At 41.3% G+C, this 25,327-nt stretch overlaps 1 protein-coding gene across 3 annotated transcripts in view; it reads left to right on the forward strand.

The window, feature by feature from the left end:
- Positions 1-25,327, forward strand: part of LOC137632263 (ATP-citrate synthase-like) — a 369,682-nt gene that overhangs the window by 87,977 nt on the left and 256,378 nt on the right. The gene's annotated exons all lie outside the window — the stretch shown is intronic.

Consider the following 25,327-nt stretch of genomic DNA (forward strand, 5'->3'; position numbering starts at 1 on the left):
GGGTTACTTTCCTTTTGATAAGGGTAGAAGAGACAATAGCTATGATAAGCAGCTCTTCTACAAGGACATAGTTCTCATGGTCTTGGATAGTGCCATAGCATCTGTACTATGGTCTTTCTCTGTCTTAGGGTCGAGTTCTCTTGCTTGAGGGTACACTCGGGCACACTATCCTATCCTATTTCTCTTCTTGTTTTATAAAGTTTAAATAGTTTATAAATGAAAGATTTATCTTAATATTGTTACTGATCTTTGGAAGTTTTATTCTATTTTTTAATAATTTTTCTTGCAATTTCCCTTATTTCCTTTCCTCACTGGAGCCCTCGAGTTTAAGGCCTCCTGCTTTCCAACTCGGGTTGTAGCTTAGCTAGAAATAATAATAAAAACCCTATCTAATCAAGATAAATCAGCCATACTCCTCAGACACTTCATCTCATAACATTCAATTTCTGTCACTTCCATTTCCAACAACTCCAATCCATACATACCAGTTGGTACAATCACTTTCTCATACAGTTATCGCTCTACATTCATGCCTAACGCTATTCTTCACCACTCCCTTCACTGTCCCCCCCCCCCCTTTCATTTACTCTCCGACATACATCTGCTTCAACTCCATTAGCTGGAACAACTTTCCCAAAGTACTTAAACTGATCTACTTCAAGTAACTCCATTCAACGATTCTCCCTTCTCATAACCTTAATCTTCCAAACTCTGTCACTAATCGACTAAGATTCTCTTCCGATTCTGCAACCAGTACAGTATCATCTGCAACTAACAACTGATTTACCTTCCCTTCATGATCACTCTCGTCTATCAGTTTTAATCCTCGACCATGCACTCTAGCATTCACCTCTCTCACCACTCCATCAACAAACAAAATTTAATAACCATGGCGACATCCCACATTCTCGTCTTGGCCCCACTCGTTGGAAACCGCTAGCTCACTTAATTTCCTATCCTAGCACATGCTTTACTACCTTTGTATAAACTCTTTCACTGCTTGCAACAACCTTCCACCAATTCCATATAACCTCATCACATTCCACATCGCTTCCTTATCAACTCTACCATACGCTTTCTCCAGATCCATAAAGGCAACATACACCACCTTGCCTTTGGCTAAACATTTCTCATATCTGCCCAACTGTAAAAATCTAATTCATAAATCCCCTACCTCTTCTAAAACCACACTGTACTTCTAAGACTGCATTCCATGTTCTATCCTTAATCCTATTTTTGGTTGTACAAAAAAATATTCAATGAAAATAAAACATTGTACAAATACAACCACCAATAAAAATTAAAATAAAAAATAAATCTAAAAATAATTTGTATTTGTTCCTATGCATACTTTCCACATTCCCCACCACTAGCTATTCAGTCCATCTCAAAATTCCCCATGACAAGCAATAATGCCCTTAACCAAGAACTGTACAACTCCAGTTGAAAAATTTACAAAAAAAATTTCAATAAAGATAGGATGATCAACTGAAAAAATTTAAATCTGTATCCATCCCCTCATCCATACTACACTAAGTGCATCATTTGAAAGTTTCTTGATAAAAAAAAAAATGTATTAGGATTAGACAAACTATGAGACAATGGAGATACAGTATTGTACATAACTGAAAATTAGGTTATCCAACCATTCCAACAATGCTCCAATGACTTGCAATAAATCAGTTATTACAGTCAACATTACAGTATTACAGCCACAGTCATAAAACTATCCAGGAACTGACATTTGTTGTAGTCCAAAATCAATTTCATAGAATATAAAGCTTGATGATTTTGGGCTATTACAGTACAATAAAAAAAAAAAAAAGTACTAAATCTAACTGTCACGGTCAAGGAAAATTTACCATTAATAAAATAATTACACAAACCATGACTCATTATAGTTTTCCCCACAGAAGGTGTCCCAGGACATTCCACAGCCTCTGAACTAACCCAATGTGGGAATCATGAACATCAACAACAACAGTAACAACAAAAATTAAATACATACATGATTTTGACGTAGGAAAAATCTATTTTGGGGTGAAATAGCCATGTCGTCCTGATGGAAGTTCCTTCGGGCAACTTCCTACTGTATAATATTTCTGTTAGTGATATTACTGGTACTACTTGTCTCTGATAAACTCATTCCACACTGCAGCACAACTGCCGTGAGAAGAGGCATCTGACGAGGCATCGTGGAGGGACAACGAAACGGATGGGCCAACGGGACGACATGGCTATCTCACCCAAAAATAGATTTTTCCTACATCAAAATCCGTTTTTTGGGCTCGAGCCATGTCGTCCTGATGGAAGTGCACCAGAGAATTTTACCTGTGCCTCGGTAGGAAGCCTCAAAGGGAGAGGTCCCAATACCGAAATGCACTTACAGGAGTACTCCGTCAAGGCATAGGCATCACTCTCAACTATATATCCCAGAACAGTTCGGAGGCAGAATTGACAAGCATGATGTTCCAACATGGAGGCAATAAGGACCAAAAGACCACCCTCCGCAATTGGAAAAGCACCCGAAGCTAGTGTCTGGAACTCTAAGGAAGTCTAAACTAAAGGAGGCATCAAAGGCGAGATGTATGGAACCAAAACCCGCCTTGAGATTAAATCCAATTATGTTCAGGAAGGATAAGAATGAGAAGGCACACTAAAGATAATGCCGCTACAGTAATTATACGTATAATAGTAGGGCGTAAAAGTAAAAGGCATAGAACAATTCACAGTCTTTTATTCACAAAAATCAGTGCCAAGGTTAGCACGTAACAATCATTAACCGCATATGGAAAATTTTTGTGCATTTTCTCTACCCATACATAAGGGGACAAACACATAACACAAGGAACCATAGGAAACTTATGACAAGGTAAACCCGATCAAGAGACACATGATCACGTCTACACAAAAAGGGGTTAATCACCCAAACCAAATGAGATATAGCTTAACTACTATGTAGACAGACAGGCTATAGCACTGAAGGAACACACAAAGCATCGTAAAGACACCTGTGAATCTGAAAAGGAAATGATGAAGTGCATTTTTCCTTTTCACCTTAAACAAAACCACCTGTTTACTCATTGCTAATAACGAGCTGAAGGAGTGCCCTAGGACGCATTGTGGGCTACGTCGTTGCCGCGGGTTTGATAACACCCCCCAGCCACCACAAAATGACGTGTCTCCTCCAAGAGCTTCATATAATGCCTGAAGAAAACCAGAGTGGACTTCCGACCAGTTTATGTCTGCAGTCCCTCAATGGACACATACTGGAAAAAGTTCAAGAAGGAAGCCACATCTTTAGGGTCAAGACCAGATTTCTTACTAGCTGGGTCCGCAAAAATCAGACCCCACTATCATTTTGAAACAAAGTCCACCCTTAAACTGCACTGTTCTCAGAAAACACACATTTGGACAGTGTATTGGACACAGGAAAGGATCAACTGGTAGGGGAACTGTTTTTCATAGACACCAAGGTGTAAAGGGAAGTTCATTTTTAGCCAGAGAAGTGGGATCAGATAATAAAATTAACCTCGCACTACAAAGGGTTTTCAATACAGCCTGAGTTCCTACTTCCTCCCTGGAAGAGTCTGTTGGAAAAGCTCTGGACAGTGTTTAAGACAGGTTATCACTTGGCCAATCCTTAAAAGTGTCATTGGATTTGCAATGACCTTTTCAGGTTCAGGGCTAACCTTGGAAATAGAGATTTCCGAGGCTGCCACTGGAATACTAGGCGCATGCTTCCCAAATCTCACACCCTCCTTCGATGTAGCCCATCTTCTACATCGAGGGCCTGGTGTTTAACGCCCTATGAAACTCCTCTGTTCTTGATGACTTTCTGGGCTTTGATTTCTTGCTCCTCTTCTCAACGGACCGGAAGAAGCACTGGACTCGCTCCCACATAGGGTCTCCCTGCTACTGGTTGAACCAGAGTAGGATGACTGGGTAGGAGTAACATTCACTGGTACTGCCCTCCACCTAGGAGTCTGGATGGAGGTGGTCTCCCTCCCATGACTGTATGCAGTAGCTGTCTTCTGGACATTTGTTCTGTGCATTGGGGGCGCCTGTTGCCCACGCTGTGCGATGTATGGTTGGCCGAATCACAGCGTAGGCAAAAGATGAGGCATCTGCATCACTTCCACCAGGTGCCCTGGTTTCCTGCATCAAAACAGTACAGTACCTATGGAACTGAGAACTATCCGGAGTGCAAGGTGGTGGCAGGCATATTTCCACAGGTGCAGGTGTGGGGACAGGTCAAGGAGGAGTGAGTGAATATACACTGCCAGGTGCAGGTGAACGGTTGAGGGCAGCCACGGCAACCTTGCCGCCATACGAGCCATGCCATGACTGTCCCACACAGCAGTCCACTGGCCAGAGCTTCCTGTGGTATACCTACTGGCACAGTAGGCCTCAAAATCCCTCAGGAATTGGGCAAAACTCTGGCAAGTTTCTAGCTGGAAGATCACAGTCTCTGGGCTCTACCTGGAATCAAGGGCCCTGAGCAGGTCAGACAGACAGCTATCTGACTGGAGGGACCGGCCATTTGGCGGAAATAGTGTCAGCTGTTCCCAGAAGTCTCACACTACCAGAATCTTCACTGGTAGCCTCTGTGACGAAGTCAACATTTCGGGTATAGATGGTCTGGTCTTTTCCTTGGCCTGGGATGGCCCCTGTCTTGGTTAGAATTGCCTTAGCTGTAGCTAATAAGAGCTTTTTCTGTCCTACTGGCTAGGCCAGGTTACCCAGGAACTGCTCCCCTATTATACTAGCCGCTCCCCTAGTATACTAGCCGGAGTCCCTGGCGGACTAAAAGGGTTGGTTGCCGAAACAGGCAAGGAAGCAAGAGATCCACATCAAGCAGGAGACTCCCACAAGCCTGATACAAGTGGGAGTACTGGTGAGAACCCTGGAGGGAGCTGGAGACCACCAATCACTGGCCCCTCTCCGGTAACGGGAATGAACAGACCATTGACGTTTGGCCAAGCCGGGGACGTAGGAGCAGCTCTGGTGGTCGTGACCACAGTGGCAACGTGGTATATTGGTGATTGCTCAGCTAATAGAGCCTTTTCTTGCCTACTGGCTAAGCCAGGTTAACCAGAAACTGCTCCCATAGTATACTAGTGAAGTCCCTAGCAGACTAAAAGGGTTGGTTGCTGGAACAGGCGAGGTGGCAAGAGATCCACACCAAGCAGGAGACTCCCAGAAGCCTGATACAAGTTGGAGAACCAGTGAGGACCCTGAAGGGGGCTAGAGACCTCCAATCAACAGCCCCCTCTCCAGTTACAGGAATGGACAGATCATTCACGTTTGGCCAAGCCAGGGATATATAAGGAGCACTGGTGGTCACGCTGGTTGTGACCCCAGTGGCAACATGGTACGTCGGTGATTGCTCAACATTTTTTTCAGTGATTGTTGAATTTATTCCTTTCTTTAACGTAGCACATGAATCCTATGTAAATTCTTTGATATCACCTGGCTTTTAGCAGTTTAATATCAATATCATAGAAGCACCCACCTGTTCTTTCTTTATATTCAGCCAATCAGCCAGAATTTTTTTTTTTACCTTCATTCCTCATAAAAAAAAAAAAAAATAAAAAAGCTTAGAATTCAATTGATAACTAGTTGTCATGCAAATATGCATGAATGGAAAGTTTTGTGAATATGTGAATGGAAAGAATTTTGTGAACAGACAAATGACAAAATCATGACTTGCCATTAACGAAAACAAAGAACAAATTTTTTCCTACATTGCAATGTCAGAGATACATGAAACTGATGTTCATGTGTTCTAGTTTAACAATGTAACAGGTACATGAGTGATATTCTTATTAAGTTTGTGTTCTAGTTTAACAAGAAGACAGTACTGGAAAATTCTATTCAGTGTATAGATGGTCTTTGGTAAAACTTTCCAAAAAAGCATATACTGCACATAAAAAATGCAGACTTATTCACCTTCAATTAATTTTTATAAAAACTCAAAAGTATTGAAAGATTATGGCATTGCAATTGATAAGATCAAATTCTTAATTACAAAAATAAAATACAATACCCTGTAATTTTAAAAAGCTACATTATGATTTTTTACGGTAAAAAATGTGGAATCCTTTGAAAGCCACTGGCAAAAATTATGCTCCAAATTGCAAGATTTTAAGTATGAAATGCAATGAGGAATTCTTACGTTGATGGTACAGCTCTAAGGGATATACCTGTACATATTAATTAGAAACTACCTTTTCCCCTATTTTACACTTAGTTTTAGGTCCTGAAGCAAATGCATGTAATCTAAAGTATTTTATTTAAATTAAATTAACGAAAATGCTTAAGTCAACTGTGAAAAATACTTCAAAACCCTTTTGAACTTGACTATCAAATACATTCCTAACCAATGGACTTATTCTAGAAGAGTTTGGGCTTTGAACTCCTAAGTACAGTAGGGTCCCGAATTAAGCGTGCTCGAATTACAAGATTCCCCTTTTCCGCGATCGCTATTTTTCAAAAATAAATTTTCTGTATTTGCGAGGCTGTTCAAAGTTCGCGAGTCAAGCACTACAAAATGTATCAAATCTATTGTCTTTTTAAGTATATTGGTACCCCTAAATACGGTGATTTATAATAAATGTTACAAAACATTATTAACATTACATTTCATTAACATAATTTCATAATGAATAGCCTATTTAAGGATAAAATTCCACAACAATGAAATCAACTGTTAACTGTGCGAGTCCAGCTGACAAAATGTAAACAGAAATGTGGTTACGTTCTCGGCAATCTTTATCTTTCTCCAACCTTACGATAATTGTAATGGTAGTGTTAATGATGGTATATTAAAGCATTATTTTTGTTTAGTACAGTATATTTAAAAGCCTTATTTTTCTCTCTGGGCGTTCAAGGTTTTCACGAGTAGACTGGGTTCGTTTATCGGCAGTGAATAGCCTAAACTTCGGTAACGAGTCGTCAATATTTTGTCATATTTTAAACAGTATACATTTGATTTGCAAACATTGGTTTTGTAGAGTAGATGGTAAAATAAAATCGAGAGAGAGAGAGAGAGAGAGAGAGAGAGAGAGAGAGAGAGAGAGAGAGAGAGAGAGAGAGAGAGAGAGAGAGAGAGAGAGAGAGAGAGAGAGAGAGAGCGAGAGAGAGAATTTGATGGCAGAAATCTCTCTCTCTCTCTCCGTAAGAAATAAAACCATAGTTCACATATGGCAACTTGAGTTTAAGAATGAAATTAACATGAATATTGTTAGTTGTGGCGATCAATTCCTCGCTTCAGGGGGTACACGAAACAAAAACACGACATTCAATTACAACAGCTGATTCTCTCTCTCTCTCTCTCTCTCTCTCGTTATACAATACTTACAAATAGATGAAGAAACCAAAATCGGTTTTCTTGAAGTGTCAATTAAATACAAAACGAAAAAATTATACCATGTATACATCCATTTTAATCATAGCTTAAAATACAGTAACCGATTTCGTCTGCAAACCACTATTTTTTAGGAAACACCATTCTATTCCAGAAAATTTTTACTCTTTAAATGTCAATTGCGCTATAATAAAACATGTACTTATGTTGTTAAACTTATTTTTGTTTTACTTTTGGCTGTGATCACATCAGCTGATGTCTAGCTTCCGTGCGAATACAATAACAAAGAATTGTTTACACCATTTCTTAACTTATTCAAACCATCTATACAATTAATATTACATAAACACCAATGTGTTATAACCTATCATATTTATTGTTTAGTACTTTAAAACCATCCATCTCTCTCTCTCTCTCACATCGAACGTTATAGCGGTAACCTAATTGTTCGGTGACTTTAAAAATAGGCCTAGTACTTTCTTCTTTTACCTTTTTTGCATATGGATCCATAATTGAGGTGGGTACAAGTTGACTTATAACTGAAGTTAGGAAAAGTATTTTGGATATGGAAAGGACAATTATCTTTCGTAACAGTTTAGAATTATCGTAAGTTATCACTCTGTCATTAGCGGCAGTTTGCTATTGTGGATTAAACGCATAAGGAAAAAAAAATTCCAGCTTTGCTACGAATTTAGGAATTTATATGGATACGGTAAGTAAAATATTTGTAATAACATAATGTTTACTAAATGTTTGTAATATCATTAGTTATGACTTAGATCATGTGTGTTTAATGCATTCGTTTGTTTATTATAATCGAAGATGGAGCGTAAACAAATGGAAGGTTTCCGTTTCAGGCGGCATCATAAAGAAAAACATTTCATAAATGGCATTCATTTCATTTATTTGAAAGTTCTAATAAAAAATAATTAGAACATTGATAATAACAAATTCAACATATAATCTATACTTGGTAAAATTGCTGTCAATTCAAAAACACAGATGTATAAATGCGTCTGTTTCTTCGTTGTGATCAGAGATAAACGTAAACAAAACATTGGTTGTTGTTTTCTATTGTGCTTTTTAGCGTGTTTAGGAAACGCATGATATAAAATCGCCTTTATTTTGATAATTCTGGATTTTCAATCATACAACAAGCTAGTCTATAGAGTGATGGTTTTGCTATTCACCAGTTGTATTGTACAATAGATATGACAAACATTAAAATTTGTCTGTATTTTGGGTTGTGTTATAACGGGAAATATATGGTGTTTACACCTATCCTGGTTGTAATTTTAACCATTTTTCAAGTTATTAGAACTTTAAAGTATATTAAATGTTTTATTTATTTACAAGAACAATTTGATATTATAAAGAAATAAAGTATAGTACAAAGAAAGTATTGGAAATGGGTAGTAAACACATTTGAATAGGCAAATTGCTGGTTGCCATGGCCGCAATGGAATTATTTCTGTTAGTTATGTGTTTCGAAATTCGCGATTTTCCATTTACACGAGGTCATTAATCGACCAAATTCTCACATAATTCGGGACCCTACTGTACATGGAAACACCAAATAAATAGCAGCAGAGGTTTGATGCTATCTTCAAAAATTGCTGAAGCAAACTGTCTTCCTATAGCTCACTGGACTTCACAGTGTCGACATGGCTCGACCATTGATACAACCTGTAATAAAATTAAAATTGTGTAAACTGTCACCTTTGGTAACTCAACCTTCAAAGAATGAATGTATTAATTGTACAGTACTTACTCAAAAGAGATGAACTCGATAGAATGACCATATATAGGGAATGGTTACAATTCAAACAAAGATAAATGGATAATGATAAACTAGTACGCGGGGGCATAAAAAAAATTAGAATACCGCCAACGTATTCCTGCCTGTCGTGAGAGGCGACTAAAAGGGACAGGAGGATGGGGCTGGGAACCCCCCCTCCTGTATTTACAATCCTGTGAGACATCAACGAAGTGGAGCTGGGGGGAGAGTGACTGCTCCCCGCACTCTAGTTTTGGGGTGTTTGAATGTGCGTGGATGTAGTACAATAGAGTAAAAGATGTGAGATTGTAAGTATGTTTAGGAATATAAGTGAAGTGATGTTTGGTGAAATGCCTGGAATTGAAAGGGGAAGAGCAAGAGAGGGTGTGGCTTTATTGCTGAGTGAATGGATGACAGGTAAAGTAGTGGAGTGGAAGGAGATATCATCTAGGTTAATGTGGGTAAGGGTTACGTTGGGAAGGGAATGTTGGGCTTTTGTCAGTGCGTATGGGCAAGATTGTGAGAAAAATGAAGAGCAGAATGAGTTTTGGAATGAATTAACTAGGTATGTAGGACTGGGTAGAATTAATTATGTAGTTGTCATGGGCGACTTAAATGCTAAGAGTGGGCGCTGGAGAGGTAGAAGGTGTCATTGGGAAGTACGGCGTACCAGGTGCAAATGAGAGTGGTGAGAGACTGGTAGATATGGGTGTTGAGCAGGAGATGGTGATAAGTTCTAGCTTTTTCAAATAGAAAGATAAAAACAAGTATACATGTGTAAAAGTGGCAAATGGAAAAGTGGTAGAAAGGGCGTTAATGGATCATGCGTTGATTACTAAAAGAATGTTTGGAAGATTGAAAGACGTGCACGTGTTTAGGGGTATGGATAACGATATGTCTTATTTTTTGGTGGAAGGAAAACTAATTGTAGCAAAACAGTGGGGGAATAGAGTAGGTGGATGTAAAAGGGAGCTAGTGAGGGTTGAAGGCCTAATAAAACTGGGGGTAAAAAGTAAATATCAAGAAAGGTTGAAAATGACTTATGACGAAGTGAAAGCAAGAGAAACTGGTAATTTAAGGAGGAGTGGAAGTTGGTAAAAAAGAATTTTTTTGGGATTGCTAGTGATGTGTGTGGCAAGAAGTTTGTTGGAGGCAGCATGAGGAAGGGCAGTGAATGGTGGAATGAAGGAGTGAAGGTAAAAGTGGAAGAGAAAAAGAGGGCTTTAGAAGAATGGCCGCAGAGTAATAGTGTAGAGAAGAATGAAAAATATATAGAGAAAAATATAGAAGTAAAGCACAAGGTAAGTGAGGCAAAGAGGGCAGCTGACCTGAGGTGGGGTCAGGGATTGGGTCGTTCATATGAAGAGAAAAAGAAGTTTTGGAAAGAAGTGAAGAGTAAGGAAGGCTGGCTCAAGAATTGAAGAGACAGTGAAAGATGGAAATGAAAGGCTGTTAAAAGGAGAGGAGGCAAGGAAAAGGTGGGCGGAATATTTTGAAAGTTTACGTAATGTTGAGGATAATAGGGAGGCAGATATAATTGCTGTTGCAGGTGTTGAGGTGCCGGTGATGGGAGATGAGAATAAGAGAGATTACAAGAGAGGAAGTGAGGAGAGCACTAGATGAAACGAGAGTAGGAAAAGCATCTGGTATGGATGGTGTGAGAGCCGAGATGTTGAAGGAAGGGGGTGGGACTGTACTTGAAGGGTTGGCGAGATTGTTTATTATGTGTTGTCTGTTGTCAATGGTACCAGTAGATTGGGTTTGTGCATGTATTGTACCACTACATAAGGGTGAGGGAGATGTGCATGAGTGTTGTAATTCAAGGGGTATTAGTTTGTTGAGTGTAGTTGGAAAAGTGTATGGTAGAGTACGGATTAATAGGATTAAGGATAAAACAGAATGCAATCTTAGAAGTACAGGGTGGTTTTAGAAGAGGTAGGGGTTGTATGCATCAGATTTTTACAGTTGGGCAGATATGCGAGAAATATATAGCAAAAGGTAAGGAGGTGTATGTTGAGTTTATGGATCTGGAGAAAGCGTATGATAGAGTTGATAGGGAAGCAATGTGGAATGTGATGAGGTTACATGGAGTTTATGGAAGGTTGTTACAAGCAGTGAAAAGTTTCTACAAAGGTAGTAAAGCATGTGTTAGGATAGGAAGTGAGCAGTTGGTTTCTGGTGAGAGAGGGGGTGAGACAGGGGTGGGTGATGTCGCCGTGGTTGTTTAACTTGTATGTTGATGGAGAGTCAAATGCTCGAGTATTTGGACGAGGATTGAAACTGGTAGACAAGAATGACCATGAATGGGAGGTAAATCAGTTGTAGTTTGCGGATGATACTATAGTGGTTGCAGACGCGGAAGAGAAGCTTGGCCGATTAGAGACAGAATTTGGAAGTGTGTGTGAGAGAAGGAAGTTGAGAGTTAATATGGGTAAGAGTAAGGTTATGAGATGTACGAGAAGGGAAGGTGGTGTGAGGTTGAATGTCATGTTGAATGGAGAGTTACTTGAGGAGGTAGATCAGTTTAAGTAATTGGGGTCTGTTGTTGCAGCAAATGGTGGAGTGGAAGCAGATGTATGTCAGAGTGAATGAAGGATGCAAAGTGTTGGGGGCAGTTAAGGGAGTAGTAAAAAATAGAGGGTTGGGTATGAATGTAAAGAGAGTTCTGTATGAGAAAGTGATTGTACCAACTGTGATGTATGGATCAGAGTTGTGGGGAATGAAAGCGACAGACACACAAATTGAATGTGTTCGAGATGAAGTGTCTGAGGAGTATGGCTGGTGTATCTCGAGTAGATAGGGTTAGGAACGAAGTAGTGAGGGTGAGAACGGGTGTAAGAAATGAGTTAGCAGCTAGAGTGGATATGAATGTGTTGAGGTGGTTTGGCCCTGTTGAGAGAATGGAAAATGGCTGTCTACTAAATAAGGAGATGAATGCAAGAGTTGATGGGAAAAGTACAAGAGGAAGGCCAAGGCTTGGGTGGATGGATAGAGTGAAGGAAGCTCTGGGTGATAGGAGGATAGATGATAGAGGGGCAAGAGAGCGTGCTAGAAATAGGAACGAATGGCGAGCGATTGCGACGAAGTTCCGGTAAGCCCTGCTGCTTCCTCCGGTGCCTTAGATTGTTTGATGTCAGCTACCCCCAAAATTGGGGGAAGTGCATTGGTATATGTATGTATGTGATTAGTGACATCCATAAGTGTTGCTTGCAACTATAGTCCATTTGTTTTAGCAAGGCAGATTTGCACCGACTCGCAGCGGGTGCCCTTTTAGCTCGGAAAAGTTTGCTGATCGCTGATAGGTTAGAATTAGCTTGTCCAACCAATCAGCGATCGGGAAACTTTTCCAAGCTAAAAGGGTAATGCTGCGAGTCGGTGTAAATCTGCCTCACTAAAAGAAATGGACTATAACTAGACATTCTTTCACCCATACTTGTCAATAAAAACAAAATCAGTTTCTGTGCTCTGAACTTTAAAAGTACATGGAAATAAAAAAAAAATAGCAGCAGTGGTTTGATGCTATCTTCAAAACTTGAAGTAGATAGTCTTCCAATAGCTCACTGGACTTCATGCTGTCGACGTTGCTCAACCATTGATACAACCTGTAATAAAATTAAAATTGTGTAAACTGTCCCCTTTGGTTATTCAACCTTCAAAGAATGGATGTATTAATTGTACAATACTTATTCAGAGGTGAACTCAATAGAATGACTATATACTGGATAGGGAATGGTTACAACTCAAAGAAATTGTTAAGTAAACTATTTTTGAAATCCATAAATGACAACTATCTAAACATTCTTTCACACCAATACTTTAAAGTAAAAACTGAATCATTCTACCTTTTTACAAAACTGAGAAAACAAATCGTGACATTCAATCATAACGCCTTCTGGAGTTTATGACATTTTATGGTTTGGAATTTTAGGAATTAAGATAGCGTTTGTTTGGCTAGGAATACATTAATTTCATGTTTCATTACCAAGTCCTTTTTATATACATATGCTAATGCATAAGTTTCCATAAGCAACTAGTTTCTGACAGAGTTGTTTTTAATAACTTAGGCCAATAAAAAAAAAGTTTTGTCCAGTCCTTTTTATAGATACGAAACCGGGTCGGGTTCCGTAAGCAACCATTTTCTAACCTGGGTACCTATTCATTTACTTTCTTCAAAAATTATAGGGAAAGCCATTTACTTCATATCCCCATTTACCACCTCCATTTTCTCGGATTTTCAGAGAAATAAAATAAGTTTTTTTTTTTCTTTTATGTAAAACAGGTAGTCATCGATTTACAACCTATGCGACTTCGAACTTCGACTTTGACCAATTTTTTTCCTGTGATGACGTTACAAATATGTCAAATAGTACACTTATAGGACAAATTTTCCTTGTTAATTATTTTCTTGTATAAAATTGAACCGATTATTTATAATGGTAAATTAGTATTTTCTTTTATTGATATCGTTTCCAATTTCAATGAAAAAAAATACATTAAGAAAAGTTTTAACTTCTGGAGATCACATACGTCTGGTGACATATTACCGGCATAAAGCGAGCGGACAATGCAGTAGAGCGATTTCCTTCCAATAGGTTAACGACTAGTGTTAATATTCCTATTATCAAAATATCAAGTAACGATACTAAGTATTTTGTGTGTGTACCAGTTATGAGTACTATTTAGTGTAGATTTGACTAAACTATTTTTATTTCACCTCTGATAATTGATAGATCCTTAAGAAAATAGGACATATTTTCTTGGAAATATATTTTCTTAACATCAAAAATTAAATATTTTTGCTTGGTAAGTTAGCATTTTTTTCATTTTTTCTAAAGCAAAAAATTAAAGTGTTTTACATATTTTGCAAGTCATTATGTGTCAAATTCACGTCGCATGTCCTACGACGTCATATGTATTGATTAGTTCATGGACTTCTTTAATGACATTATAGAATTTGGAGCAAAGATTCAGCAAAGATGAGAAGAAAGGACTTGAAGTTTGTCCTCAGTTGTGTCAAATGAGGTAATTTCATGAAGCCAGACCACCCAAGTACAATGAGGTGATAGGCCCTTACAGCCTTCTTGGATTGGCAGACACTTGAGAAAAAGACAGCATCCCAACACTTCTCACTCAGCAGTGGACAAATTTTCCTTCCAACGGGAGCTCCAGCGATATCCAAGGAAAACTAATCTCCATAAGTTTAAATTTTTGCCTTAGTCTTAAAGACCAGTTGCACAAACAGAGAACAGCAAGGAGTAGGTATGTTGGATAACGGCAAGTATCACAAACCCTTCACACTATTACAGTTTTTGATAGGACATGCTACATAACCTTGACTTCTCCCCGTAACATCCCTTGGACGAAAACTGTTTGGCAAGAACATACACACACGTACATATACCAAGGCACTTCCCCAATTTTGGGGGGTAGCCAACATCAAACAAATGTAAAATTGGGACCTTTTCTCTCTACGCTCCTCCCAGCCTGACGAGGGACTCGACAGAATTCGGCTGGTACTGCTAGGATGCCACAGCCCACCCTCTGCCATTATCCACCACAAACAAAGCTTCATAATGCTGAATGTCATCCAAGGCGACCGGAGGAAGCAGCAGGCCCTACCAGAATTGCGTCACAATCGCTCGCCATTCATTCCTATTTCTAGCACGCTCTCTTGCCACTCTCACATCTATCCCCCTATCACCCAGAGCTTTCTTCACTCCATACATCCACCCAAACCTTAGCCTTCTTATACTTCTCCAATCAACTCTTGCATTCATCACCACCTTTAGCAGACAGCCATTTTCCATTCTCTCCACATGGGCAAATAGCTGTTAACTCATTTCTTACACCAGTTCTCACCCTCACTGCTACGTTCCTAACCCTATCTGCTCGAGATACACCAGCCATACTCCTCAGACTATTACATCTCAAACACATTCAATTTCTGTCACTCCATCACTTTCATTCCCCACAAATCTGATCCATACATCACAGTTGGTACAATCACTTTCTCATACAGAACTCTCTTTACATTCATGCCCAAACCTCTATTCTTTACCCCTCCCTTCACTGGTCCCCACCACTTTGCATTCTTCATTCACTCTGATGTTCTCATACAAAACTCTTTACATTCATGCTCAACCCCCTATTCTTTACCACTCCCTTCACTTCTCCCAACATTTTGCATTCTTCATTCACTCACTAACAAACAACTGCTTCCACTCCACCATTTGCTGCAACAACAGACCCTAAGTACTTAAACTGATCCACCTTCTCAAGTAACTCTCCATTCAATAATGACATTCAACCTCGCACCACCTTCCTTTCCGTACATCTCATAACCTTACTCTTACCCACATTAACTCAACTTCCTTCTCTCACATACCCTTCCAAATTCTGTCACTAAACGGCCAAGCTCCTCTTCCAAGTCTGCAACCAGTACAGTATCGTCCGCAAACTACAACTGATTTACCTCGCATTCATGATCATTCTCCTCTATCAGTTTCAATCCTCTTCCAAGCACTCGAGTATTCACCTCTCTCACCACTCCAACATACAAGTTAAACAACCATGGCGACATCACACATCCCTATCTCAGCCCCACTCTCACCAGAAGCCAATCACTCACTTCATTTCCTACCGTAACACATGCTTCACTACCTTTGTATAAACTTTTCACTGCTTGCAACAACCTTCCACCAAATCCATATAACCTCATCACATTCCACATTGCTTCCCTATCAACTCTTATCATATGCTTTCTCCAGATCCATAAACGCAAAATACACCACCTTACCTTTGGCTAAATATTTCTTACATATCTGCCCATCTGTAAAAATCTGATTCATACATCCCCTACATCTTCTAAAACCACCCTGTAATTCCAAGATTGCATTCTCTGTTTTATCCTTAATCCCATTACTCAGCACTCTACCATACACTTATCTAATCACACTCAAAAACATTTATCAAAATTGAAAGATTAAAACACACCAAGTGTGCCTGTAATATTTGGTGGCTGCAGTCAAAGTGGTTACACTTTGGCGAGTGGGAGGGGGCCAGGCTTACCCACCACCCACTACTAACTACCCCAAGTATATATGGCTGTTCGTTTCAATTAGGTCCTGGAACACAAGATTGCATTCATGTGGGAACAAAGATAATTTTTCACCTGATGCAATGAACACCTTTAATGCTTTCAAAGCAGGGATAATCATTGGTGTACTTCTCATTGACATGCATTCGACATCAGTTCTCTTCAAATAAAAGAAACTGATGATCGTATTTTCCAATCGGCTTGATACAATGAAACATCAGTAGAACTCATGATGACCATCTGTAAATAGATAAAGTATAAATGTATTGTGGCATTTCAATTTATGAATTATTGAACGGATAGAAATAAAACATGTTAAAAATTGTTGTACAGCAAGATGGAAGAAAGACAAGAGGTATACTGTAATAAGAGGCTAAAATGAGAGTAGGCCTTACAGCTCGAAGGTTAGAGTGATGCTAGAAAGACCCTTTAACAATGACTATTCAAAAGTACTGGGAACATTATTGGCACTGAGCCCTAACAGGGCAAAACATACTGATAAGGCACAATTTTGAATCTGAATATCAAGAACTCGATTATTATGGACAAGGCTAATTTTATAACCAGGAACACTTCAAAATAAGGTTGTAGGTCATTTGTATTTTTCCTAACATACAAACCTGGAGCTATCTATAGGGATATACCATATTTCCCATGTCATAACACGCTAGAAGTGGTAAGACGCACCCTTAAATTAGCAAGGCAGTTTTTGGAAAAGAAATTGAGGATTTTACAAACTATCCTAGTCACTGATTTTTGTTAAGCACAGTAAATTTTCATATTTTGGTTGTATTAAGAAATGTTTGTTAATAATTTCTTGCATGCTGGTTAAACCCAATTTTATTACATTTTCATGTGACCTCTAAATCTGTCTTAGTTACCACCACAACTACAAGTTTAGTGTTTGGTCACGATGTTTCTAGAGTTTACATAAACACAGTGTTGCCAAATGTTCTTAATCAACTTTTGGTAAAGAGGTAAAATTCTAGTAATATTTCCCAAATTCCTCATATAGCCTACACATTTCCACACAAAATAATTATTGACCAAAGAAGTCTCTAGAAATTCCTCTAGATAGAATACTTTTGGCGATATATGGGACTCTAGGTCTAGATATTCTTCTTCTAACTTGGTAACGCTACACTCATCTAACAGTGAGATGTTTTTACCAAGGTCATATTCAACAACTGTCTGTCTGTCTGTACTATTTTGGAACTCAGGCACCAAAATCGTTATCAAAATATTGCTTTATCACAAAATATTAACAAAATATAAAAGAATTAGATGAATACTGCATTAACAATTAATATGGCACAGAATCGTTTGCTAGGAGACCAATAATTGGCATGTTTGCATGTAGAAAGGGGTTGGCGAGTCATCTGCTGATCACCAAAATAAACGAATAACTTGCTACAGTAGTACTTCATTGAATGAAGAGAAATTTAAAAATAAATTTATCTATTACTTATGAATGATAATTGTAGGTTTATATTTTATGTCTGGCGAGTGCGAGGGCTTGTATGTCATTAGTTGGGTGTTTGAGGGTTGTCAAACTCCCCTATACAACTTTTTCGTAAGTGTTAAGACGCAGGGTGATTTTTGGGGGCATTTTTCTGGTAAAAAGGTGCAGCTTATGACATGGAAAATACGGTACTTTCGGCGAACCTGAAAGACGAGCCACGATAATTTTAGCGAGGGATAACCACCCCAAACTGGTTAGCAGGTGGGAGGTGGGGGTAGCCAGCTACCTCGCTTACTCACACACCTGGGCTGAGCAAACACTTTGCTTTCGCTTCTGGCAGGACTTCTTGGGGGACAGGGCTTGAGGGCCAATTTGTATAAATACCTCCAGGATTGGATATTAGGACAAATACTAATTACTTACAATTTTATTTGTTCAGACAAATACAAGCCCTTCACTATTTATAGAGATGACTTACCTCTTTACCTCTTAAGAGAAGTGCTCACCAACTGGCCTTGGAATTTGCCTCTGGATTCTCTTTGATATGGCACCAAAGGCAGTAGGAACCCTGCCCTCGCTAAAATATTTGTGCTATGCACAATTAGCAGCCTGCACAAGCTGTGTGAGAGAGATACTAGCTGGATCTCGAGTCGCAGGAATCTTTGAGTACCGGGACTTTGCCCAATAACCTCCCTCGCAGGGATATTGAGGACAAGTATTATTTCTATACTTTGGATACACAAGCAAAATCAATTTTTCCTACAGAAGCGAAGTCAGCTGTGCCGAGTACTGTGGTGCAGAGTTCTCCAAGAGGGGGGGAGGGAAGTGTAAGGAAGACAGTCTTTCTTACTCATTCACCCAAGACTAACTCTGTTAACTTCTGCCCTCAACCCCCTGCTACTTGTCCATCAAAGAGATTTAGGTGTTTTAGCCCACATTTTGTGCAGCCACCACAGGACCAACGATGAAGTTATCTATGTTCCTTTAAGTTACGGCTTGCAGGTAGTGGGCGGTGGAGGTCGTTTGATGCTTCCATATGCCTGCTTGCAATATCTGTACCTCAGTAGTTTTTATTGAACGCCAGAGACTTTGCATGTCACTCACGTCATGAGCGATGGGAGGGTCTGGACTGAGAGCAAACTCAATGACCTTATGGATCCAAGAGGAAACTGTATTCCTCGACACTCTTCTTGACCTTCCCCGTGCTGGCAAACAGTGCTGACACACTGGGGCGAGCTGCTGCTGTTCTTTTAAGGTAGGTAGTAAGTTGGCAAGGGCACCAGCCACCCGTTGTGATACACCACCAATAGAGAGTTATAGTGTCCTTTGACTGGCCAGACAGTATTACACTGAATCCCTCTCTCTGGTTATGACTCATTTTTTCCTTTCCCTACACATACACTGTATAGTCTGGCCTACTGTTTTCTTCCCACATTCTCCTATGTCCTCATCCCCTGAAAACACTGAGATTAGCAAACAATTCTTCTTTGCTCAAGGGGTTAACTACTGCAATGTAATTGTTCAGTGGGTACTCTTCTCTTGGTGAGAATAGGAGGGGGACACTCCAAAAAGGGATTTTGACGAGGGAAAAATCTATTTCTGGGAAGAGACCTGTAATGCCCGGTGAAAAGAAGTCCTTCTTTACACTTTTCTAATACAAATCTTGCAAATATACTAAAGAACGATAAAAGCATGGAATGCAGAGGTTACTACCCTCGAGCGATCACCTTGTGGGTGTCGTGTATACAACAGGGGCATGTGAAAACCACTATTCACAGGCTGTCTTCCATTTAGATAATCCCTTCATCAAAGGGAAGGGCCGTGACAGGCCCTAGAGAACACAGTTGGACTACCCCACCGACACCTACCACGCGCGCCCCCTAGGACATCCTTCTGCAAGAACATATGGCTTGGCAAGGAAAAAAAGGGTGGGTCCATACAAAATAACCGGGAAGGGTTTCACCGGGCGTCACAGGTCTCTTCCCAGAAATAGATCTTTCCTTCGTCAAAATCCCTTTTCTGGGGCGACCTGTGACGGCCGGTGAAAATGTACCAGAGAATGCCTACCAAGCCCAATACAATAACAACATAATAAGGAGAATACAAACACCATGTAAGCCAATAATATAATACTGTAAGTAATCATAAAATTACAAACTAGCCAAAGGACATAGGAGACGTAAGGCTAAATAAATATGAAGACAAAGAATCATCCGAGTGTCCAGACGCAAACGGCATCAATCTTACATGTCTAAGCATATCTAAACATTAAAGAAATAGTAAATACAATAACAGTTAAATCATAGGAATTAAACATGGTAAATAACTTAGGGCTAACGAACAACCCAGGAGAGTGGCGACGTGGTGTGAGTGGCGGGCAGGAGGGAGGAGAGAAGAGATGGAATAAAGGAATAATCAGAGATGAATGGGGAGAGATAAGACTCCCCGCTGCAACCGTAGGGTATTTAAGGGCCTGTAAGTTCTTTAGATAGTGGCGTTTAAAAACCATAGGAGATTTCCAACCCGTATATTTTTTAAGGTCATCAAAGTCCATATTTTGGAAGTAATTGATGGAGGTAGCTACTGACCGTATATCATGAGCATGGGGAAATGATTCCAGGTTAGCATGTTTAATGAAGTAGAGGATTTGTTGTCTGATACCTTGAATGGTCATAGTACCCCCTTGTTCCTTGATAAATAAGGGCCCAGACGAGCAGGTGGCAGATCTAGCTAAAAAGGCCCTGAGAGTAGTGACTGGACACAGCGAAGGATCCTGGGGAAATGAGATAATCTCCCAAGGGGACCACCTATTTCGCGGGTCCTCATTTTTAGCTAGGAGAGCTCTGTCTGGAGAAAGTAGTACTTCGCCTGTAGGGAGGAAATCTATGTTTTCAGGGTTACGTGAGAGCGCTGCTAGTTCTGAGATTCTAGCACCTGAGGCCATAGCTGTTAGAAATAGTGTCTTCCTAAGCAGAGTGATATAAGAGCAGGACTCATTGTCCGTGTCTGACGCAAGTTTGAGGACATCGTTCAGAGACCAAGAGACTTTTTGTGCCCGATCCAAAGGTTGAAGCCTAGCACACGCTTTTGGAATAGATGAGAAATAGGAATCCGCCAGGTTAATGTTAAACCCAACAAGGAAGATCATCTTCAAAGGGGACTTGATGGTGGTTATAGTGGTAGCTGCTAGGCCCTTGTCAAATTGGAACCTAAAGAACGAGATGGCTAAATTCGGAGACATACGAGTATGGTCTGAATTCTTTAGGAAATCTGCTAATTTCTTAACGGCCGAATCATATTGACGAATTGTCGAGGCCCTTTTGTTCGCTTCGATGAAGAGAATGTTTTCCGGGTCAATGTTTGCGTCTTTACAAGCTGCAAACTTCATGAAGTCCACAAAGTTAGGGTTTTGGCTATCCTTGAGGAATCTGACACAGTCTGTGTTTGGATTACTTGGGTCAGTTTGGGGAATGGAATCCGGAAGGGACGAAGTTTCAACTCGAGGAGGAGAGGAAACCAACTGCTCTTTGGCCAGTGAGGTGCTACTAAGGCCACTGCCCCCCGGAAGGAGCGTAGTTTGTGCAATACCTTCATTAGAAGATTCACTGGTGGAAATATGTAAATCTTCCTCCAATGGTTCCAATCCAGGGTTAATGCGTCTATGGCATAAGCCTGAGGGTCCATGTTTGGTGTCACATAAGGAAGTTTGTGATTCATCTGAGTTGCGAATAGATCTACTGTACCTGGAGGCCCGGAACCTGTCTGAGTATCCACCGGAATGAAATTATGTCTAGAGACCATTCTGATTCCAGTGGTTTCGTTCTGGATAGTGAGTCCGCTATCAGATTCTGGACTCCCGCTAGGCGAGTTGCTGACAGGAACCAGTTCTTTTCTGTTGCCAAGGCGAAGATAGTGACCAGGATCTGATTCAGGTTGGGCGACTTGGATCCTCCTCTGTTGATGCAGTGTACTACGGCTGTGGTGTCTGACACTACTCTGATGTGGGTCGACCTCGGAGGAGAGTGTCTCTTCAGGGTCAAGAACACTGCCATGGCTTCGAGAACATTGGTATGGAACTGTTTAATAGCGGGTGACCAAGAGCCCTGAAACATCTGATGTTCGTAGTAACCCCCCATCCACTCCGGGACGCGTCTGTATGAATTGTCACTTGTGGAGGTGGGAATTGAAGAGGAACCAATTTGGAGAGGTTCTTCAGCCTCATTTTCAAGACAGAGGGGATCTTCGAGACCTTGTATCTTAAAGGTACTGTAGCTCTCTTTCTCCAAACTCGATTGATGTCTTTGAGTTTGGCTTTCAATAGGCGATCTGTTACTGAAGCGAATTGGAGAAGGCTGAGGATTCTTTCTAAGGCTCTTCTGGACACCTGTTTGTGTTTGAGAAAATTCTTGATCTTGGAAGCTATTTCTCTTACCTTTTTGGGAGGTAGAGACAGCTTGTGCTTTGAAAGGTCCCACTGAATGCCTAACCATTCGAAGTGGTCTGATGGTAGTAGGCGGGATTTTTGGAGATTGACCCGAAATCCCAGGTTGGCGAGAAAACGAAGTACTTTCTTCGTAGCTCTGTTGCATTCCAGGGCCGACCGAGCCCAAATGAGCCAATCGTCCAGATAAGCAACGATCTGAATCCTTTGGTTCCTGAGTTGTTCTAACACTGTCTCTCCCAGTTTCGTGAATATCCTGGGTGCAATGTTGAGGCCGAAGGGCATGACTTTGAACGCAAAGGCTTTCCTGCCTAGATGGAAACCTAGGTAAGGAGAGAAGTTTCAAGCTATTGGTACGTGATAATAGGCGTCGGTAAGATCGATAGAGGTGGTGACGGCCCCACGGGGAAGTAAGGTCCGTACCTGAGAGATAGTCAACATCTGGAACCTGTCGCAGAGGATGTAAGAATTTAGCTTTGACAAGTCCAGGACCACTCTCAATGCCGACGAGCCTTTCATCGGAACTGTGAACAGGCGGCCTTGGAACTTAAGCGATCGAACCCGTTTGATTACTTTTTTCTTGAGTACAGTAACACTGTGGTGTACTCTCTCAGTATGGTAGTTGGTTTCTGGAAGAAGGCCACTGGTGGAGGAGGAGAACCTTGTGACCATTTCCACCCCAAACCTTTGGAGACTATGGTGTGAGCCCACGGACTGAAGGTCCAATGGTCTCGAAAGTGGTAAAGTCTCCCCCCTACCGGGACTATATCATTGCGAGGGAGTGAATCTAGGTCCTTTCCCTCCTCGAACACCCCTTGTCCTAGGTCCGCCTCGTTGACGGAACTGTCCTCTACCCCTGTAGCTACCTCTCTGGTGTCCACGAAAGGGACCTGAGGGTTCGTAGCTAGGGTTGTATGCAGGTGAGGGCATCCAAACGAGGTTGGGTTGTGCACCTGGGGGAGCAGTGAGGTAGACCACCTGTTGAGGGAGATTCGGTAGTAGAGTCGACGAAGCAGCGGGAGACTGTGATGACGAGTGGATAACAGACGATTGATGGTAGTGACCTCGGTTCGTCTTGTAAGGGGTAAATCTGTTTCTTCTTGAAGAAGGTTTGCTTTTGGGCTTTGACCTTCCTTTTGGCAGTGAGGCCCCACCTCGCTTGCAAATTTTGGTTTGCTCTCGCAGCGTCTTGTAGAACCTTGTTCACCACCACCTGAGGAAAAAGGGTCTTACCCCAGCAGGGGGAAGCTATCAGACAGTTCGGTTCATGGCTGATCGAGGCCTCAGATAGAACGTATTTCCTGCAACTAACCCGAGCCGAACAAAACTCGTGTAGGTCGATTTGGAAGGACAGAGACAGGTTCTTCGTGAATACTGTACCCGAAACAAGGTCTCTCGGATAAAGCAAGGCTAGAGACTCCACGGAGGTAATGGAGTGGAGAGACCTAGCTAACCTATTCCGTGCCTCAAACTCAAGTCTTGAGAAGATTTTCCGGTAATTTGGGAAGCTTCTCGGAAAACAGATTAGCGGCGCAGTCTGGGTCTAACTCCCCTACTGTGAAAGTAGAGGAAGCATCGTCCCAGATAGTAGAGGTACTCGGGATGAGCATGGAGGTGGGGTCCGTCTCTTTGAAGGCCGGCATGGCAGAACCTTCTTTGATAGCTTGAAAAGTAAGACCTGCCACTTTATCCGTAATAGGTAAGGTAATAACGGGAGCAGCTGTAAATATGGTGTAGCCTCCTTTATGTGGGGTGAGCTTGGAATTAGCGCACCCCCAGTCCGACAACGTCCTGGCCCAGAGAGCTTGGGCCTGCTCTTTAGGAAATATTACCGTTTCCTTCGGTACCTTGTCTAACCTAACCAAGGCATGTTCTTTCAAACGGACGAAGCCGTTGAATGGGAATTCTAGTCCCGGAGGGTAAAATTCTAGGTCCTCTAGAGGGCAGGTGCCTATGCCCTCCAGAGTTATGGCACCATCTATATATGGAGCATGTAAGGCAAACCTCCAAGGGTTGTTTTTATCGAAGGGGGGGTAACTTCGATGCGTCTGGGGCTGAAGGAGGAGGCATCTGAGTTCCTGAACGGATCAGATTCGCCACCATATCTTTGAGCTCCGTCATAGCTCCTTGGTTTGCCCTAGAATGTTGTTGTATCTGCTGTTGTATCTGCTCTTTAACAATATCCCTGACCATGGCGGCGGATAAAGGGGGCTCCCGAGCACGATCCGCTGACGAAGCCCTGGACTTAGCGGACTTCGTCTTTTTAGTAGTCACAGTTTTAGTCAAAGTAATATGAACATCAGGATCCTTTGAGGGTCCCGGGACCGGTGACACTGATAATGGCAAAGCTGAAGGCTTAAAGATACGTAGTGGCTTCACCTTGGGTCGTACAGGAATGGAGGGATCCCGAGGAGAAGCCGTAAGCTTATCAAAGCCGTGAAAAGAAGTAGTAGAGGAAGGAGTGAGGGATGAAAGGGGGTCCACCAACTCATCACCACCTACCTGCTCATCCATAGGTTCGATGTCCAAATCTAGAAAGGACGAGTCCTCAGTCAATAAAACTTCCTCTGTTGGAATGGTTGCTCTAACCGCCTCAATTAACGGGGCCGCTGTCTCCGGTGGAACTGCTGTAGTAGTAGAGCCCGGAAATAGCCGAGAAGCCATGTCTCCATCAAGGAGATAGGGTGCGCCAGAAGGAGCATTCCTCCCAAAACCTGACACCCACGGACAGAGAGGAGCTCTTGCCTCCCGGAGAGATTCATCATCAGCCTGAAAGAGGTGAGGGGATTAATGATAAAGCAATAAGCGATGTAAATATATAAAGACCAATTAGTTCATCGCAAAGGATATTAACAGGAACAAACTAGAACCAACTTACATCATCGCTCAGGAGTAGGGATGACAGCTCGTAGCAGAGCGTGCATGACTCGGGGAACCATACCATGTAGGGGGCTTGTCCTGGTTCCCGAGAGAGGGATATGGCGCAATGTGCATGGGACCGGCATAGATCATGGCCCAGGGAATCATTAAAAGCAGCGGAGCAGCCCTTAGCAGCGCAGCAGACTTTCTGTAAAAGAAAGACATAAGTCTGGATGTTCCTTGAGACACTGGTCATTGAACAGATGAATCAAAAGAAATAAATAAAATTAATTATGTGTGACTAATATGTTAGCTAACAAATT

This window comes from Palaemon carinicauda, chromosome 41, assembly GCF_036898095.1.
Source record: "Palaemon carinicauda isolate YSFRI2023 chromosome 41, ASM3689809v2, whole genome shotgun sequence".
Lineage (NCBI taxonomy): Eukaryota > Metazoa > Arthropoda > Malacostraca > Decapoda > Palaemonidae > Palaemon > Palaemon carinicauda.